Below are 20929 nucleotides of genomic sequence, written 5' to 3' on the forward strand. Positions count from 1 at the left end.
TCATAGTGGGTGTTCAATAAATACTTTAATTATAGAAAATTACCAAACACATAAAAATGTATTCTCAGTGATTTTCTATAGTTGCCCTAACTTCTTCAAGATACTTTCCTTCAGTTTCAGCACTCAACTCCCTCACTGTCATCAAGTCAGTTCTGACACATAGCAACCTTATAGGTCAGGGAAGAACTGCCTGTGTGGGTTTATGATACTGTAAATCTTTACAGGGGGGAGAAAGCCCCTTCTAAGGCATGGGTTGTGGTTTCAAACTGCTGACCTTGAAGTTAGCAACAAAACACATTACTCACTACACCACCAGGACTCCCGCATCGATCTGTTGATTAGTAGTTTTCTACTTGACTAGTATCAGCAGGGTATTAGATTTACTTCACAAGTACTAATGATAATAAAATGAAATTTAAATTATTCTTATATTAAAACATCGATGAACTATGTATACATGTAAATAAAACAAATTGTAATACATCATATAAAAGTGTATTATACAAAATATAACATATAAAGCTATTGTTTTTTGACATATTCTTCATATATGTCTATACATGTTGGAAAGAAGTCTTCCCATCTCTGTCCAGCAGTTCTTAACTTTTGGGGCTCGAACGACCCTTTCACAGGGTTCGCCTGATTCATAACAGTAGCAAAATTACAGTTCTGAAGTAGCAATGAAAATAATGTTATGGTTGGGGGTCACCACCACATGAGGAACTGTATGAAAGGGTCGTGGCATGAGGAAGGTTGAGAACCACTGTCTGTGCCCATTATCTGAAGAATTCTCTGCTCTTTCATCACAAAGGGAGATTTGGTATCTTCAAGGACTCAACTGGTGTTCCTTTTCAATATTTTTTGAGTGTAGGGGACAAAAGTAAGTTTGAAGGAGCAATACCAGGATGGTCAGGTAGATAGAGTAAGGTTTTCCAAAGAAATTCTCATATGAAAATCTTTGCTACTCTCTAAGAATGAGCAGGTACATTGTTGTGATAGGAAATACTTCCTAGAAGCAACTTTCTTGGCATTTTCATAATCAATACAGTTTTCATATTTCTTAAAATGTCTTACTATAAGCACCTATGATCATCCTATGTCTTTCCAGAAAATCTATCAAAACAGTACCATTGGAATTCCCGAACAGTCATGGACATCTTCTGAGTTTACCTCTTTGGTTTACTCATCTCTAATAACTTCCTGCCTTATCTCGATACACTTGATACATATAAAACCTGTTATTTTATGTAGGGCAGCATTCCTGCGACATTCTTGCAAACCTTCAATGATGGGGAAGGGGAAGTTTTCCCAATGATTTTTGTTTAAAAGTTTATATAAGTCCTAACCTAAGAATAATTTTCCCATTTTATGAAAGGAATCATTTTTCACAGGCATCTTACTGAGACTAGTCGCCACTTTTCTGTCAGTTTGTCATACTGTAAGGGTTTGCATGTTGCTATGATGCTGGCAGCTATGTCACTTGTATTTCAAATATCAGCAGGCTCACTCAGAGAGAAGAGGTTTCAGCAGAGCTGCCAGAATAAGAACAGACTATGAAGACAGAACTAGCTGTCCACTTCAGATTAAATGGCCACTGAAAATGTTATGAATAGCAAGATATTTGATACTGTCAGATACTAGGAGCCTAATAAATAGAAGCAGAACATTGTCAGAGATATTACCAGAGGGTAAGTCCCTCAGGTCAGAAGGCATGCAAAATATGACTAAAGAAGAGCGGTCTTCGCAAAGTAAAATAGACCATAATGACATGGATGCAATAAAGCTTGTGGGAGTAAAGCTTTTTGGACCTTCATTTGCTGATGGGACAATGAAATAGCTACAAGCGTCAATTAATTACTAGAACTTAGAATGTACAAAGTACGAATCTAGGAAATCTATAAGTCATCAATAATGAAATTGAAGGCATGAAGTTTGATCTTCTAAGTGCTAGTGAGCTGAAATGGGCTGGTATTGGCCATTTTGAATAAAAAAATCAAGCTGTTTATTCTGCTGTCAATGACACAGTATAGAGGAATGGTGTGGAATTCTTGTTCAAAAGGGACATTTCAAGACCTACCTTGAAGTACAATGCTGTCTGTGACAGGATTGTATCTATCCATCTTCAAGGAAATCCAATCAATAAAATGATTATTCCTATTTAGGCAACAACCGTGAAAGCTAGTGATGAAGAAATTGAAGAACTTTACCTATGTTTTTTATCTGAAATTGATTTCACAGGGTATCAACATGCATTGCTAATTACTGGCAATTGGAATGCAAAAGTTGAAAACAGAGAGGAAGGAACAGTATATGGAAAATATGGTCTTGGTGACAGAAACAAAGCTGGAGATCACATGATAGAATTTTATAAGACCATTGACTTGTTCATAGCAACTGGATTCTGACTCACAGTGACTCCCTAAGACAAGCAGTCACTGGAACCGTTTGCCACATTTGTCTCTCACATAGCTACTGGTGAGATGGTACCGCTGAGTTATCAGTTAGCAGCAGAGTTCTTAACCATTGCTCTACTAGGGTTTCTTTGTCTTCATTAAGTACTAGCATATATCACCACTTATGCTCAGTCTTCTCAAGGCCATTTCTCTGCCTCTGACTGACCCTTAAAGTTTTGTTCTGATGGTTAAAGCATATATTATAATTAACTCATTATCATATATGTCCCACTTACTCTGAGTCCTAAGACTCAAAATTTTCACACAGCATAATTTTATGTTCTACTGCTTTCGAATTTCAAAGCTTCAACAGCATTTGGCTTTCTTCATTCTTTAATTAGGAAGACCCACTGGGAAAGCATCATCCCGACAGTACCTAATTTAATTTACACTTTTATGGTTACTCTGCCTTTATTAGATAGCAATCCTCTTTTTAAAGGGAAAAGTCTGTTACCCTGCATTCAAATATAAACAAAACAAAATATTTTGAAATGGATCATTAGTCTTATTCACAGTTTACAAGAACTATAGCCTTCTTTGTAAACAGCAAAGTGTCTGAAAGTCTCAAATTGTTCTGGTGCTTCAAGTGATAACCTAAAAAATGCTAGCTAAATAACAATAAGAATTAACGTGCCACATATAAGCATTAGTTATTTTGATGGTATGGCACTTTCTGTCTCATAAGAAGTTTTTCCCATTGTGTTGTACTTAAAATCTGAAATTTCTAAAAGCAGTCTCTGAATTCCGTAATTCAAAAATGGATATTGAAGATATTGATAGAAATGAAATTTTGCACAAAATTATTTTTAAGGACTCCTCTTAACCTAACCACAGAACAGATGGGGGTGGGCGGGAGTTTGCAATAGTGAGGAAAATAAGAGAAATGAGTACAGAAAATAAATTGCAGGTTATTTATGAGAAGCTCATAAAACATTGTTAGGTTTTTCAAAGCAAAAACTAAAAGGAAGAATCCTAAAGTTCTGAAAGGTTTCAGATGATTATAAAGTAATAATTATTTAAAAATAACACAATAGGTGATGGCTTGGAGGCCATCTGATCTTCTCTGGTTACTAAGGGAAAAGGATAATCTAACTTCTCACTAGCCCAAGGCTGATTGCTATGAGTCAGGGTTCAGACCTGCCTCAAAGCTCAATTCTTCTGTCCCTTTTTCTGACACCAATCAGTCTTCCCAGGACACCCCATTTTTCTGCTAATTTTGATGATCTCAAGCAATGGTCTCTGTTTACTGACAATATACAGTTAAAAGTACTTATGAGGAATTTACACGACTTGTGTGATAGGTTGTTGTACTGTGGTGACTTGTGTGTTGCTGTGATGCTGAAAGCTTTGTTTGGGTATTTCAAACACTAGCAGGGCCATCTGAAGTGAACAGGCTTCAGCAGAACTTCTAGACATAGAGCAAACTCCCAAGAAGGAATAGGCTGCGAACCTCGTGAATAGAAGCAGAAGACTGTCAGAGTTAGTGCCAGAAGATGAGCCCCTCACATCAGAAGGCACTGAAAATATAACTAAGGAAGAGTTGTCATCTCAACTCTAAATGTCATAATGATGTTAAAGCCTGTGGGAGTAAAGTTTCAGGGGCCTTCATTGGTTAATTGGGCTTGACTCAAAATGAGAAGAAAAAACTGCAAACATCAATTAATAATTTAAATTTGGAAGGTATGAAGTATGAATCTAGGAAAGTTGGGAGTAGGCAGAAACATAATGGAATGCATAAACACCGATATTCTAGGTGTCATTAAGTTAAAATAGACAGGTATTTACTATTCTGAATCAGAAAATCACATGGTTTACTCTACTGGAAATGAAAGATTCAAGAGGGATCACATTGCATTCACCATCAAAAAGGACAATTCAAGATCAATGTGAAATACAATGCTGTCAACGATAGTATAATATCTTACTTCCAAGGAAATCCAAACAATACAACTATTATTCAAATTTATGTACCAAATACTAAAGCTAGTGATGAAGAAATTTAAGAATTCTACCTATGTCTTCAGAATGAAATTCATTAACGTGCTATCAAGGTGTATTGCTAATTCTTGGGGATTGGAATGCAAAGGTGGAACCATAGCTGAAAAATACGGTCTTTATGAAGAAAATGAAGCTGGAGATCACATGATAGAAGTTTACAAGACCCATGACTGGTTCTTAGCAAACACCTTTTCCCAACATGTAGCTGTCTCCAGATGGGATACACAGAAATTAAATTGACTACATCTATGGGAAGTTTAATGGGATTTTAGATTTTTTTGAAGCACATGACATCCTACATAGGCCACACCAGAAAGATTTGATGTGGAAGCCCCATTAAATGAAGTGTGCTTTACCTTGAGCTCACATGTAACCCTTGAGTGTAGGCTGAAAATCCTGCGTGAGAAGCAGATGAAAGCTATCCCTATGTTGTGAAATTGGGGCTTGTTGGGTTTTGCTTCAGATCTCTTGACTTGAGGATGCCCAATGAAAGGTGGCTCAGGGCGACCATATGTTTACTATTTCCAGGCCCTCCTCACATTATTTTTTGAAAATCATTTTATTGAGGCTCATACAACTCATCACAATCCATACATACATCAATTGTGTAAAGCACAATTATACAGTCGTTGCCCTCATCATTCTCAAGCCCTCTTCACTTTATTACATGTATTACTCTGGGAGGAATAGTTCTGTCTTTGTAAATGAATGTTATTGATAGCTTTGCCCTATCACTGACTCCCAATTGTTTGTGTAAATGGTTCCTGTACAAGTCAGCGATTCATTTATTGAAAGTCATAGCCAACACTTGTATATTTTCCTTTTCTCAACAGTATTTTAAATTCAATACCATAAAATGATAATGCTGTTCCTAAAGTGAATCACAGGTAGGGCTTTGGTGGTATAGTGGTTATGGATTTGCTTGATAAATGCAAGGTCCTCAGTTGGAAACCACCAGCTTCTCCTTAGAAGAAACCCAGGGCTTTCTTCTCCCAAGAAGAGTTAAAGTCTTGGAAACTCATACGGTCAATTCTAACCTCTCCTACTGGGTCAATATGAATTGTTCGTTTGTTTTTTCAGAAAGTGCATCAGAGATAGATTTAAACCACAGCTATATGAATGTATTTTGGGATTTCACTTAATTCTAGTCACAGTCTAAGAAAAATAAGTTCTTAAGACATGGACCTGCTTGATTCTTGCCCCACTGAAGATATGGGTGCTATAGCAAAATGTGGTGAGAAAACAAGATGATGCCTGCCTGTCAAAAAGACTACCATCTGGGACCTTTAAAAAGAGGTGTCATCAAACAAGCAGTCATATAAATTAATTGTCAACTAAATCCAAATGAAAGAAGCACACCAGAATGTGTGATGCAAGAAATGTAAATAACAACAACCAAATCTTAAGAAAGGAATGGTATCAGCTTAAATTGTAAACATCCAGTTTGCAGAACGTTGTGGATGATAGTGGTAGCCCCCAAATCCATATCCTTGATCCACACATGGACACACATGGATGTTCAATAAAGAATATCCAATAAGAATCCATGCCTTTGAATTGTGGTGCTAGAAAATAATATTGATAGTAACATGGACTGCTAAAAGGATGAACAGATCTGTCTTGAATGAAATAGGGTCAGAGTGCTCCTTGGAGGCAAGGATGATGAGACCTCTTCTTACATACTGTGGACATATTGTCATGGGAGACCACTCCCTGGAGAAAGACATGTGGTTTAATAGAGAGGGAGTGAAAAAGAGTATGGAACTCAAGGGGATGGATTAGCACAGTGGCTGCCACAATGAGCTGATGCATAGGGGGGAAAATGAGGATGGTTCAGGACCAGGCAATGCTTCATTGTGTTGTGCATAAGGTCACTATGGGATGGAATGGACTCTGTGGAACTAGCAACGACACATTAATTAAGCCTATGGGGAATTCCCTCTGATCATAGGGATGGGAACTGCCTTACTATCAGACAGAGCGAATTGTAAAGTAGATCATGGCAGATGTAGTTAGGTTAAACTGTAACATCTTATCATGTGATTTCTGTTTTCATCCATTTTAAAGTTGTTTCAGGTAAGGAAAAAAGTGAAGTGGAAATACATGTGGCTTAAGTGTCCAGTCAAGTCCTTGAACACAGATCAGGGATGCAAATAGCCTTGCTATCATGCAGAATGCATGAAAGGTGTATTATTGCAGAAGCAGTTAAGTTAAAATGTAACAACTTATCATTTTTTGCTCTCAATTTTTGACCCATTTTACATTTATTTTAGTTTCTAATATTTTCTGCTTTTATCTTTCAAATGAGGTTTGGGTTTCATTCATATTGCTAGTTTTTTATAAAAGTTTTTCTGAATATCCTGAAATCCAGGATAGATAATAAATCTATAAAAACAATAACTGGATTAATGGTGTCTTGTGAGTATCGCAAAGGAGATTGGGTGGAAATGGGAAACTAATAGTAAAGAGTGCCAGAAAGAATAAAATCTTCTAAAATCAATTGCAGTGATAATTAAAAACTCTTTTTAATATGGTTGAACTATTGAAATGTATGATATGTGCATTATATCACAATAAAACTTTTTAAAAGAAGATGAAAGAATACACAGAATTACTGTACCAAAAAGAAGTAGTCAGTATTCAGTCTATCTTCAATGTTTCAGGAGTTTGTATATGAGCAAGATACTGAAGGAAAAATTTCAAGCTGAACTGAAAGTATTAGTCAAAAATGAGGCCCTGGGAATTGATGGAATATTAATTGAAATGCTTCAACGAGATGATGAAGCACTGGAAGCATTCACTTGTCCATTTCAGGAAATTTGGAAGACAGCTACTTGGCCAACTTTCTAGAATAGATTCATATTTGTTATCTATTCCAAAAAAGGTAACATAAAAGAATGAACAAATTATAAAATAATATAATTGATGGCATGGCGATTAGGTGCTGGACTGTTAAAGGCAAGGTTGGCAATTTGAAAGCACCTGCCACTACACTGGATAAAGATGAGGCTTTCTACTACTGTAATGAGTTACAGCCTTGGAAATTTACAGAGAAGGTCTACGCTCCCATATAAGATCACTATGAATTGGAATGAACACCACGGGCGTGAGTTTGGTTTGGTTTTGGTTTAACATAGTGTGTTAGGCTGCGTTGACTTGAAAAAAAAATCTAGTGACACTCACATATATGTAAGAAAGAGCTTTATATCACTAAGCAATTATGTATCTCTCCAAAATCCCAGCCTAGTCCAACTCAATTTCATAAGTCTAATACTAGTCCATAAGTCCCTCTTCAGATTCACAAAGCCACATGCCATGATTCTCATCACTGCCCCATTCTGTGGCCAGGAAGATCATATGCTGGTGGGTGCAAAGTCGTGTGGATCCAAAGTCAGTGGAACATGGCAGGTTTCTAAGGTCCTCCTTAGGAGAAGGCCACACCCCCAAGGAGGTATCATCATGCTGTGACCTGATTGATATGTAGGAGAACACCCTTAAATTTTATATATCTTCGTCTTGGCATAAAATTATCTATCTGATAACACATGCAAGTAAAATTGTGCTGAAGGTCATCCAAAAACTCTTTCATGCAGCAGTACTTTGAGCGGGAACTTCCAGAGGTTCAACCTGAATTATGAAAAGGACATAGAACAAATAATATCATTACTGATGTCAGATGGACCTTGGCTGACAGCAGAGAATACCATGAAGTTGTGTTGTATTTTATTGACTGTTCACAGGCATTCTACAGTGTGGAGGGTAACAAACAATGGATAGCCTTGAGAAAAATCAGAATTTCAGAACACTTCAACGTGCTCATGTAGAATCCGTACATAGATAGAGGAAATTTTGCAAACAGAAGAAGAGAATACTCCATGTTTAAACATCAGAAAAGGTGTGTATCAGGGTCGTATCCTACCGCCATATTTGTTCAATCTGTATGCTGAACAAATAATCATAGAAGCTGGATTTTATGAAGAAGAATACAGCTTTAGAACTTACGAAAGGCGTATTAAAAACCTGCTATAGGCAGATAACACAACCTTGTTTGCTGAAAGTGAGAACTATTTGAAGCATTTGCTGTTGAGCAAGGATTGCAGCCTTTGTTATGGATTACAACTCAATGTAAATAAAACGAAAATCCTCTAACTTGATCAATAGGTAACGTGGTAAGTGGAGAAAAGATTGAAGTTATCAAGAATTTAGTCTTGCTTGGATCCAGAATCAAGGCTCATGGAAGCAGCAGTCATGAGATCAAAGGACACATTGCATTGGATAATTGTGCTGCACAAAACTTCTTTAAAGTGTTGATAGTAATTTGAGGAATAAAGTACACCTAACCCAAGCGATGATATTTTCAATTGCCTCATATTAATTTGAAAGTTGGACATTGAATAAGGAAGGCTAAAGAACAATCAATATGTTTTAATCATGATGCTGATAAACCTAAGGTTGCCATATTTAATTTCTTTCATTGTGTTGTTAGGTGCCATCAAGTTGGTTCCAACTCAGAACAAGCTCATGCACAACCGAGTGAAACACTGCCTGGTTTTACCCCCTCCTTGGGAATTGTTCTTACTTTGAGCCCATTGTTGCAGGAACTTAGCTAATACGTATTGTCAAGGGCCTTCCTCTTTTTCACTGCCGCTCTACTTCACCATGCATGATGTCTTTTCTGACATGTCCTAAGCACTTGAGAGGACGTCTCATCATTCTTGCCTCTTAGGAGCATTCTATTTGCTCTTCTTCCAAACCCGGCTTGTTTAGTCTTTTGGCAGCCCAAGGTACTTTCAAGATTCTTTGCTAACACCAAAATTAAAATACTTTGATTCTTCTTAGGAGTGTGATCCCATTCCTTTGGAGGTTAGCCAATTAGACAACAGTTATCGAATAAGATACACTAGAAATATGCTACTTCTATGGACATGTTATGTGCATCTTTAGAAAATTTCCTCTTTTGCTGATCATAGAGCAATTATTCTGACAATATTTTTAGCTCTTTGAACACTTTCAGCAATTGCATAATTCACTTGTAATATCTCATGGGAATTAGGGGAATAGTACAAAGCTGAAACAATTCACATGGCGCCACCTTCTGGTTGTTTGGCATTTTTCCCTTTATGTTCTATGTTAATGAAGTAAGAAACGGAAGGGAATAAGAGTGTAGGGTTTCATCAAAAGTATAACGAATGGTTACAAATAATTTTTTATACCTGTGGACAGAACATAACTATGGGTCCTAATAATACGCTCTTGTGCAGATAAATGTTAAAAACTGGTAAGGAATGTAAATTTGTGGTTTCCAATTCACAAATTGAACAGCCGGGCAGGTCCCAGATTAGAGAGAACCCTAATTACAAGTGTCATTTTGTTGAGGTTCGCTGACCTCGACAAAAATTTAGGTATTGGTTCTACCAAATTGGCGAAATGAGCTGAATCCTACCACTAGAATTATAATTTTTAAAGAATTTGTATTTGCTTAATAGCCTATGCTATTATTACTTAAATCCCAGATCATTATTCTCACTTTTTCAATTTTCCTATTAATGAATTCAAACATATTTGATAGACTTTAAATTTTTTTGTTAAAGAAGTGTCTCCAAAGGCGTTAGACTTTTCTTTTAAATGTATCTTTTATCGTGAATCTCTTTATTTCCTAGATACTTGATCTTGTTTGTCTTGGTAGGATACATCCTCCAGTCCCTTACTGAGAAAAGGTGTATAAAAAATTCATGGACCCTGCGTATTAGAAAATAGCTTTAATATACCACCACACTTTACAAATAGTGGATGCTTATAGTTCTAGAATAGCTTTCATATTTCCTATTTCTATAGAAATTTGAGGACACTGCTGAAGTATTTGAGCCTATTGTTACAGCAACTGTGTCAATCAATCTAATTGAGGATCTTCCTCTTTTTCATTTATCCTTTACTTTACCACACATGCGGTCCTTTTCCAGGGGCTGGCTCTTGGCTCTTGCTGATAGCATACCCCAAGATACAGGAGATGAAGTCTCACGAGCTTCACTTCTAAGGAACATTCTGGCTGTACTTTTTCTAAAACTCATTTGTTTCTCCTGGCAATCAATCATGTATTTATTATTCTTTGACAACTTAAATCCAAAGCATCAATTCTTCTCCATTTCCTAGCTTTCACTGAAAATACTACAGGTTGTGTCAAGTGAACCTTCATCTTTTTTCACATTGTAAAGAGATATTATTTTGTGGCATGCTTGTCCAAGGCAATGTATCATTTTAGTTTGGGACCACAGCTTCCATGATCTTTGATTGTTAGTGCAAGTAAAATGAAATTATTTACAACTAAAATACTTTTCCATTTAATCACGATGCTTCCTAATAGTCCAGTTGTGAAGGATTCTGTTTTCTTTTAGTTGAGATGAAAGCCATACAGAAGGCTGTATTCTTGAACTTCAAGTCCTCTTCATTTTCACCAAGCAAGTTTGTGTCATCTACATCACAGACTGTTAATGAAACCGCCTCTAACTGCGATGTTGCCTCGCTTTCCATATAGTCCAGCTTTTTGGTTTATTTTCACAACATACATATCTATTAAGGATGATGAAAGGATATAATCCTGACATATTATATTTCCTGATTTTACATTGAGTAGAAGGGAAAAAGAGCCGTGGTAGAGCCCTGGTGACATAGTAGGGTTACAACTGTGGCTGCTAACTTCAAGGTCAGCAGCTCAAAACTATAAGCAATTCCTTGGAAGAAAGACAAGGCGTTCTACTTCCGTAAAGATTTACAGTCTTGGAAACTCACAAAAGTGTTACACTCTCCTGCAAGGTCCTGATGAGTCAGCATAGACTCAATGGCAGTGAGTTTGCTTTGGGAGTGTCCCCTTGGTCTGTTCGTGGTCTGCACACAGGTTCCACAAGAGTGTAATTAAATATTTTGGATTTCCCATTCTTTGAACTGTAATTCATAATATATTAGAATATATTAGAATGCATAATATATCATGCATTTGCATGAGTCAAACACAGGCAAGCATCTTTCTCGTATTCTCTGCTTTCAGCCAAGATTCACCTGGCCTCGGCACTGATATACTTTGTTCCATGTTCCCTTCTAAATCTAGCATGGATTTCTGTCAGTTCCCTGTTGATATACTACTGCAATTAATTTTGCATTATCTTTGAAATTTCCTTATATGTTATATTTGTTATACTGTTTGATAATTTCTACATGCTGCTGGGTGTCCTTTCTTTGGAATGGACACAAATCTGATCTCTTACAGTTTGGTGGCCAGGTAAGGTATCTTCCAATATCATGGCATAGATGAATGAGTGCATCTAGCACTAAATATATTTTTGAAATAGCTCAATTGTATTTTGTTAATTCCTGGAGTTTTGTTTTTGCCAATGCCTTCAATGCCTCTTGAACTTCTTTGTCCTTGGTGTGATGAAATTCCATTAAGGTGGTTAACAGCCCCTAGGATCAAATTACAGTTTTGTATAATCTTGGGCTAATTATTTAACTACTGTAAAAACTTCATTTGTAAATTAACCTCATCTATAATAATACACATCCATTGGGAATGTTGTGAGCATTAAAATACAGGAAAAGTGTTTTGAACAATGTATCCCAGGACTAAGCACTCACTAAATGCTCATTATTGCTGTTGTTATGGTCTATTTTCAAATGCTGTTCTGGAAATTGATGGGTTCTAACAGTCTGGAAACTCATGTTCATAGAGCTTATGTAGTTACTTGAAATTTAGCTTTGATAATTTCCTACGGCGTGTGTGTATGTGTGTGTGTTCTCTTTCCCTCTCTCTTTGGAATTTGGACTAATTGTTAATTGCCTTATTATATTCTCCTATTGTTTTTCTTTCCTTCTTCTGTTTTCTGGGATATAGTCTAAACTTTATTTCTCAACTACTTTAATTTGAGTTCTTCCTTTTTCCCTCATGTCCCATGGCACACTTTTAATTACCAAGAGTTTTTCTTTTCTTAATGTTTTGTTTTTATATACTTTATATTCTTATTCCATCGATGTGTATGTGTTGTGTGTGTATGTGTGTGTGTGTGTGTGTGTGTGTGTGTGTGTGTGTGTTTGCATTGAAGTTGGTTTGCTTTTTTGGAGGGGGTTGGGGGAGTCCATTCCATTCATGGTGTATGTTTCCACTAATTTGCCTGTGATTATTATTATACCTTTCTGTCTCAATCTCTCTCTTTCCCTTTCTTACTCCTACCATCACCGACTCTTTTCTTTCCTCTAAAACCTGGCAATGCTTGATTATAGAGTTGCATTTAACAGTGAAACACTGAAAATCTGATTAGAATGGAGGTTTTAGACTGTGACCTTCAGTGTAGAAAATCCCAATGTCTCCTTTCTTTGGAAGTCAATTCCTGCAGAATGGTATTTCCAATCTTTATATTATAGACCTTTATCTAACTGCATCATTCAAAACTTGGATGTCTCAACAGTTAGTCAGTATTAAACAAACAAATAAACAAATCAATTGTTATGAAGTTGTTTCAGACTTTTAGTGACCCCGTGTGTTACAGAATAGTACTGAGGCTTTCTTGATGTAATCTTTAGAGAAACAGATTTCCAGGCCTTTTCCCTTCGGTAGAGCTAGGTGGGTTCAAGCTACCAACCTTTTTGTTAGCAGCCAAATATAAGTCATTTGTGCCAGTCAGGACCTTAGTCATTATATAACCCTTGTTTGACTTGCCTGTAGTCAGTACCATAACTACTATGCCCGATGTACTTCAGAAACCATCTCTCTATTGCACACTCTCTGGAGAATAATATTTCATGTATCCTTCTTTAATCGGGGGTGTTGGTGTATACTTTTCTTTTTTATTAATATTTGTTGAGAGTTGATCCATATATTACATCATTCCATAGTTCAATCATGTCAGCCAGAATTGTACGATTGCTACCACAATCCGCTTCCAAACATTCTTTTTCTTCCTGGACTCCATGACATTGTCTCCCTTTAACCCCACCCCCTCCCACTACCAATGTATCTCCTGCCTCTGGAAACCCTTACTCTATTTGCTGCCCTTAGAGTTTCATCAGTCCTGAGTTTCACACACTGAAAAGGAGAAAAACCCAACTTCCAAAGGTTGACCTCAGATAATATAACACCTCTGAGATTTACCCTAATACGAACAACCAACAAAGCCAACAAAACAGAAAATCTTGAAAACCAGATCAAGTACAGCATGCATCAGAGGGGGGATCAACTGACAAAGTTTTAACGGTTTGAATCAGAGTTATGCATTTGGTCTATCTTCTATACTCATCTCTCCAATGCTCTGTGCTTAGTAGCCTCTTTCCCCCTGTCCTCAATTGTGGACAGGGGAGTTGGTCGGAAACTTATTTCCTATGTCGTTCCCACAAATGAAATATATTTCTACTGGATTTGGAAAAAGGGAGTTTTTGTCTTTTGAAAGTAAGGTAGGAGAAATGAGAGTTTTTTAGTTTTCTCTTTCCTTCTCACTGACAGAGGTACTTGATGTTACCAATTCCTAAATCTTTGGAAATGTTCTCAACTTTTTTACTTTACCTTTGGATTTATATTTTTAGGGCCGACTAAGACAAGTATTAAAGCACTCACTAGATTTCAGCTGCCAAATTTTGTCACTGTTCTGTTCATTCTTTTTGATTATGAATGCATGTCTTAAAATCCATTATGTATTATAATGAAGTAGAGATAAATAGATGTCCTATTTATTATTCTTATATGTAATTCTTCCAATACATTTTTTCATGAACATTTCTGTTGGGAGCTGCGTGTCTCTCCACCCTGGATTTTAGCCATTGAATCTACTCTCGCCATACAAACTGCCCAGAGGTTTTTCTGCCCTTTGTTCCTTTCCAGCCAGAAGGTGGCTGCCCTGACCCTTGTTGGGATTGGTGATCTTTCACTAGCAGCTGCTATGCTCATTGGTCAATACATGTCTGATGGCATCTCCCCCCAGGCTCACCAGGAATGCTTCATTAGCATACTTACCTGTTTGATCAGTTGCCCGCCATCCCTTCCTTGTTTAAAGATGCACGGCTATTGGCTACCTCAGCTGTACCCTATTTTACCTGTGACGTAATGGTGCCAACCCCTTGCTGGCTATTTAAACCTCTGCTCTCAACTCAATAAATGAGGCTTGATCAGATTCCTGTCTTGCCTCCATTTCTCACGCCCTTGCCCATCTTCATTCCCAGTCCCTCTTGCAGGTGTCCATGTTCTTGATGTCCCGCGGGACGGGACACATTTCTCCTACAATTTTCAGCTTTCCATTATATTTGATAAGTGAATAAAAGTTTAAGACATGCTCCCTATAGGAGCATGAATTATAGGATTCATTGTTCCCATCTAGAAAACAATGATTCCACCTGTTATAGGAGACAATAGTCCCCATTCCTGTTGCAAGTCCAGCTTAAAACTGCCATCCCTTGCTTTCTGATTGATGTGTATTAGGTACTACAGTATGCAAATTTGAGCATTCTAGTTCATAAAAACAATCCTGTAGAGAGCTATTCATGCATGTAAAAAAGTATTTGATTTAAAAAACTAATTTTTATCAGTGCTAAAAAAATTTACTGTAAGTGATTTTCAGGCAGAAATACTAATAATATCACTTTAAAATTATATTTTCACTTTTTTATTCTGTCTTGAACATCAACTTCAATAATAATACTGTAACGTTGTTCTTAGTATTTTTATTTTCAATAGAGATTGGAAAATCATGAAAAGTTTAACAGATTATAGCCAGACAGATCCATAGCCAATTATATATTAATATGATTAAGCATGTTATGGTTTCTTAAAAGGACAAATAAAGTGAGCAGGTAAAAGAAAGAGTCTCTAAGAGTATTGAAAGATATATATTAGTAACCAAAAATATTATCTTTCCACTATATTTTAACAAACTGATTTCACTTAAGATCTTTGATAAATATTCTATTCCAGTAATCTTTTAGGAATTTTAAATGGCATGAAAAATAAAGCATTAGTTCAACTACATGCACATCTTCAAACCAAAGAATTATCTTAAGTATCTTATTTTATTTCATAATTATATTTAGAAGTAATATTATCAGATAATTTTTAAAACTGATATCCATTAACTTCAGCAAAGCTGATTTTTGTCCTAGCCAAAAATTTATAAATCACTGATTTGTGGCCAGTTAGTAAATACTGTTCACCTGCTATAGTTTATTATGATCCATAAAACATTAGTATGCAGATAATAAAAGCAACATGTACTCTTTGCTATCACCATTATTTATAAGATCGATAACAAAGACTAAGAATATGATATAGCTGTTATTTATGTTAAACACTTTCATGGCTTAATCCATTTTAAGAATTTAATAATTTTGTGCAAGAAACATATTGACTTATTAACAATAAGATTTATGAGGTTAATTTCCAATGAAGCATTTAAAAGCAATCTCACTTTTGTAAACTCAGGTTAGGTTAAAATTTGCATGCAATCTAACTCAGAATCTACTGGTAGAATTGTTCTTATGTCTCGTCATCTGTGACTCACGGTAAAATCATGCACAATGGAACAAAATATTGGTCTTACCTAACCAAATGGTAAACATGTTGAAATAATGAGCAATATCCTTTCTCTGGTTCACAGTAAAAGTGACAGATTCACACCTGTTTTTAACAACTAGTATACGTCACCAAGTTTACATAACTATTTTCCAGGTCTTTGTACTTTGTTGTGAATTGTGGCTTCAATGTTTTAATAGCTTAACTAACTACTAATGAACTGAGAACTCTGTTTTGTATTTCATAATTGATGAAAATAGAATGGATCCCTGTGTTCTTTTGAAACTTTTATCTTTCATCTACTTTTCAGATGTCAGAATTTTTCATGGGTTTTTATACTTCAAGTTTTGGTTAAGGAGTCCTATATTTGCAGACATTTTATTTTTGCACTTTGTAATTTGTTCCTTTTCATTATGGCCATAGTGACTATTTTTTATGAAGAAAGACATTTGTGCCAAAGAGGTTTCCAAATTCCAAAAATAAGTAGTCCATGACTCTGGATGTGGGAGACAGCGGAATGGGAAGAGAGTGTATGTGGACAAATTCTTTATTCTCATATTTTTAAAAAGCATTTTATTAGGGGCTCATGCAACTCTCTTTACAATCCGTACATACATCATTTGTGTCCAGCACATTTGTACATATGTTGCCATCATCATTCTCAAAACACCCACTCTCCACCTGAGCTCCTGGCATCAGCTCCTCATTTTCTCCTCCCTCCCTGCTCCCTCCTCCCCTGGAACCCTTAATAATGTATAAATAATTATTATTTCATCATATCTTACAACATCCAACATCTTCCTCACCCAGTTCTCCGCTGTCCGTCTTCCAAGGAAGAAGGTTACATGTAGACCTTGTCATCTGTTTCCCCTTTCTCCCTCACCCTCCCTCCACCTTCCCGATATCGCCACTCTCATCACTGTTCCTGAGGCTCTCATCTGGCCTGGATTCCCTGTATTTCCAGTTCCTATTCATGCCAGTGTACATCTCCCAGTCTAGCCGGTTATGTAAGGTAGAATTGGGATCATGATAGTGTGGGCGGGGGTGGGGGTGGTGGGGAGGAAGCATTCAAGAACCAGAGGAAAATTGTATGTTTCATCATTGTTACACTACACTCTGACTGGTTCGTCACCTCCCTACAACCCTTCTGCAAGGGGATGTCCAATTTCCCCCAGATGGGCCCTGGGTCCCCACTCTGCACTCCCCCTCATTCACAATGCTATGATTTTTTTTTTTTGTCTCTGATGCCTGATACCTGATCCCTTCGAAGACTTGTTATCTCACAGGCTGGTGTGCATTTTCCATGTGGGCTTTGTTGTTTTTCAGTCAGATGGCCCCTTGTTTATCTTCCAGCTTATGGGAACCCAGATTCTATATATTTTGACAACTGGGCACCATCAGCTTTCTTCACCACACTTGCCCATGCACCCGCTTTGTCTTCAGCGTTCGCATCAGGGTAGGCTGGTGTGCTTCTTCCTTGTGCATTTCGTTGTTTCTTAGTTAGATGGCCGGCTGATTGTCTTCAAGCCTTTAAGACCCCTGATGCTATATCATTTGATAGCCGGGCACCATCAGCTTTGTTCGCAACTTTTGCTTAAGCACCCACTTTGTCCTCAGTGATCTAGTCAGGACAGGCTGGTGTGCTTCTTTCATACGGGTTTTATTGTCTCTCAGCTAGATAGCTGCTTGTTTATCTTCAGGCCTTTAAAACTTTTGGGGCTATGTCTTTTGGTAGCTGGGCACTATCAGCTTTCTTCACCACATTTGCTTGTGCACCCACTGTCTTCAGCGACTTCAGGTGCTATATCTTTTGGTAGCTGGGCACCATCAGCTTTCTTCACCACATTTGCCTGTGCACCATTGTCATCAGCGATTGTGCCAGGCAGGTGAGCATCTCACACTGCTGAATTGTTAGAACAAAATGTTCTTGTGTTGAGGGAGTACTTGAGGAGGGGCCCACTGTCCATCTGTTTCCTTAATTCTAAACCTATAAATATATGCACATAGATCTATTCCCCCCTCCTCGTATATAAATATATTTACATCTTTATATGCCTGTATTTAAATCTCTATGACTACCCTTTGCCTCCTAGTTCTTTCCTCTGTTTCTTTGTACCTTCCTCTTGTCCCACTATCATGTTCTGCCTTCATTAGGGTTTTAGGAATTCCTATAGGTTACATTGCCCTTGATCCAGCCCTGCCAGACTTCCCACACCCTCCTTGAGACTGATTTTGGTTCACTTGTTATTCCCTTGTCCCTGGGCTTGTTAACATAGCCTGGCAGGCCAGGACTCGGTGGAGGGAAGCCTTCACACTTGTGGGCTAGAGATGAGAAACAATCACATTCTCATAATTTATATTAATCTCTACTATATCCTGCCATAGGGTGTTGCCTTAAAGTTACCTCTTACAGTCATATGGCTGATTGCTATCTGACTGGCAGCTTTAATTATAGCAGCAGACATAAGCAATTGCTCTCCCTGTTCAGGGGACTCTCACTCCCTCTTACCTGCCCCAGGCACTGGTGTTAGGTTACTCATCCAATGAACTCAGGCACCTTTAGGGTTAGGGCACAGCCCACTGTTACTTGTGGTTCCCTGTAATTAGAGAGGCTTGCATGCCCCCAGAGTATATAAGGTGATGCTGTGGATGCAATCTCTCTCTCTTCAAGAACCTGGCTCCTGAAGTCCTAGCAGTGGTTAGCACCCCAAAACTTTTGTCTGTTTCTTAATTTCTTCCCTTCAATTACACAATCGCCCCTTAGGACCCATCTGGATGTGAGGCTGGATCTCACATCTGTGTGGGGGTAATTATTTTGTCTTTCTTCAGAGAATATACAATCTAACCTCCCAAAAATGTTCTTTATTGTTGTCATGGTTGTTACAGCAGAGGTTTTGATTCAGAAAATTGCATTGGATTGCAACAGCTCTACTTTCTTAGATATGGTCGTTCATTATATTTTCAGCTACTAAGTTATACTAATTTTTAACCCTAGCTTTAAATAGGAGAAGAATTCAGACTCACAAATTACAGGATAAAACCAACAAAGTAATAAATAATTTTAAAATGATTATATATTAAGGGAGAATCTATATATGGACCAATGGTGGCTAGTTGTTTACACATTGAACTGTCAATCATAAGGTCAGGGGTTCGTACTTATCAAACTGCAGCCTTTAAGAGTTAAAAGTTTGCAAGCTCCATGGGGACGTTCTCTTCTGTCCTGTAGGGTCACTGTGAGTTAAAATCAATTAGATGGCAGCAAGTTATTCTTTTTGATATGGAAGGTTGTGCAATATATTCTGCAAGTTAGATACTACTTGTTGGATACTGCAAAACCAGAACACAAGTTGAGAAGAGTGAAAATTTAAAAATAACTTTGATAAGGCACATATTTCATAGCAACTTGCATAAATGTTTTGAAGATCTAAATTTTTCTTCTTCTAAGTTTTGCCCTACTGTTGTACTTTAAGTGAGCCACCCCAAAGGTGGGACCCTGATTTCATTATCATTAAGAAAGGAAAATCACATCTGTAATTATGAGGCATGCACACCCCAAAGAGATATCAGCCTTGGTTAGCAATAAATCAGACTCTCTCCGGCTATCTCCCCTGCCCTCTCGGCCTATGCTGTGTGTGGACCTAGCTGTTGAGATCATGGCCATCGAGGAGGTTTTTGGTTGGAGCGAACATCCTCCGTGCATGAAGCAGCCCAGCAGGGGCAGACATTGCAGCTTTAGCAGCTGATAGAGAGTGACACCTGTGTCAACCAAGTCACGGTGGACTCCATCACGCCCCTGCATGCGGCCAGTCTGCAGGGCCAGGCGCAGTACGTGCAGCTGCTGCTGGCCACCGGGGCCCCGGTGGATGCCCGCAATATCGACGGCAGCACCCCTCTCGGTGACGCCTGCGCCTTGGGCAGCGTGGAGTGTGTGAAGCTGTTGCTCTCCCACGGAGCCAAGGTCAACCCACCCTTGTACACAGCGTCCTCGCTGCACGAGGCCTGCATGAGTGGAAGTTCTGAATATGTGCGGCTTCTTTTTGATGTTGGGGCCAACCTCGAAGCACACGGTGCCACTTTGGGACTCCTCTGCGTGTTGCCTGTGCGCGGGAGCACCTGGACTGTGCTAAGGTGCTGCTCAAGGCAGGGGCCTACGTGAATGCTGCCAAACGTGACAAGACAGCCCTCCATCACGCGGCCAAGGTGAAGAACGTGGACCTCATCAGGAAGCTCATCGAGTTTCGGGGGAACATCTACGCCCGAGACAACCGAGGGAAGAAGCCTTCTGACTACACGTGGAGCAGCAGCGCGCCAGCTAAGTGCTTCGAGTACTACGAAAAGACACCTCTGATCCTGTCACAGCTTTGTAGAGTGAGCTTGAGGAAGGCCACTGGCGTCAGAGGACTAGAGAAAATCGCCAACTTAAATATCCCTCCTGGCTCATTGATTACCTTTCCTACAACTGAGCTGCAGGAAAGGAACCAGAACTGGAGGCCAGCCCGCTCTGTCCAGCTGGCGTCGGAAGAGGATTCTGACTTGTTTGTCTAGGATGTTCTAGCGGTTATTGATAGGCCCTGGGGGCCTTCTCCTGTTTTGCCTTCCAGAATCCTGGAGGATATTTCCAAGCAGGCCTTCAAAAAGTTCATTTCAGGTCAACCCCCTGCTGACAATCTACTTTCGTACTCTGGATGCACTGACTCAGAATCTACATGGTAGCAGCATCTCTAAGAGTCACCAGGGGGTTTATCCTGAATAACAGCATCTCTAAGAGTCACCAGGGGGTTTAGCCTGAATGAAGTGATTGGATGGAAGCCCAGTTCCCAAGGCATTAGAAAGGCCCTACCTGCACTTCCCTGGGCTGGTCCTCCCCAGAGCTTATGTTTAAACACCAGCTTGGTCCTGGCCAACCACCATCAAGTTTCTTTCCTCTTTTTACTAA

General features: G+C 38.4%; 1 pseudogene; it reads left to right on the forward strand.

The window, feature by feature from the left end:
• Positions 1–5630: 5630 nt before the first annotated feature.
• Positions 5631–20456, forward strand: LOC142433592 (ankyrin repeat and SOCS box protein 13-like; annotated as a pseudogene).
• The last annotated feature ends 473 nt before the right edge of the window (positions 20457–20929 follow it).

The sequence above is a fragment of the Tenrec ecaudatus genome, chromosome X, assembly GCF_050624435.1.
Source record: "Tenrec ecaudatus isolate mTenEca1 chromosome X, mTenEca1.hap1, whole genome shotgun sequence".
NCBI lineage: Eukaryota > Metazoa > Chordata > Mammalia > Afrosoricida > Tenrecidae > Tenrec > Tenrec ecaudatus.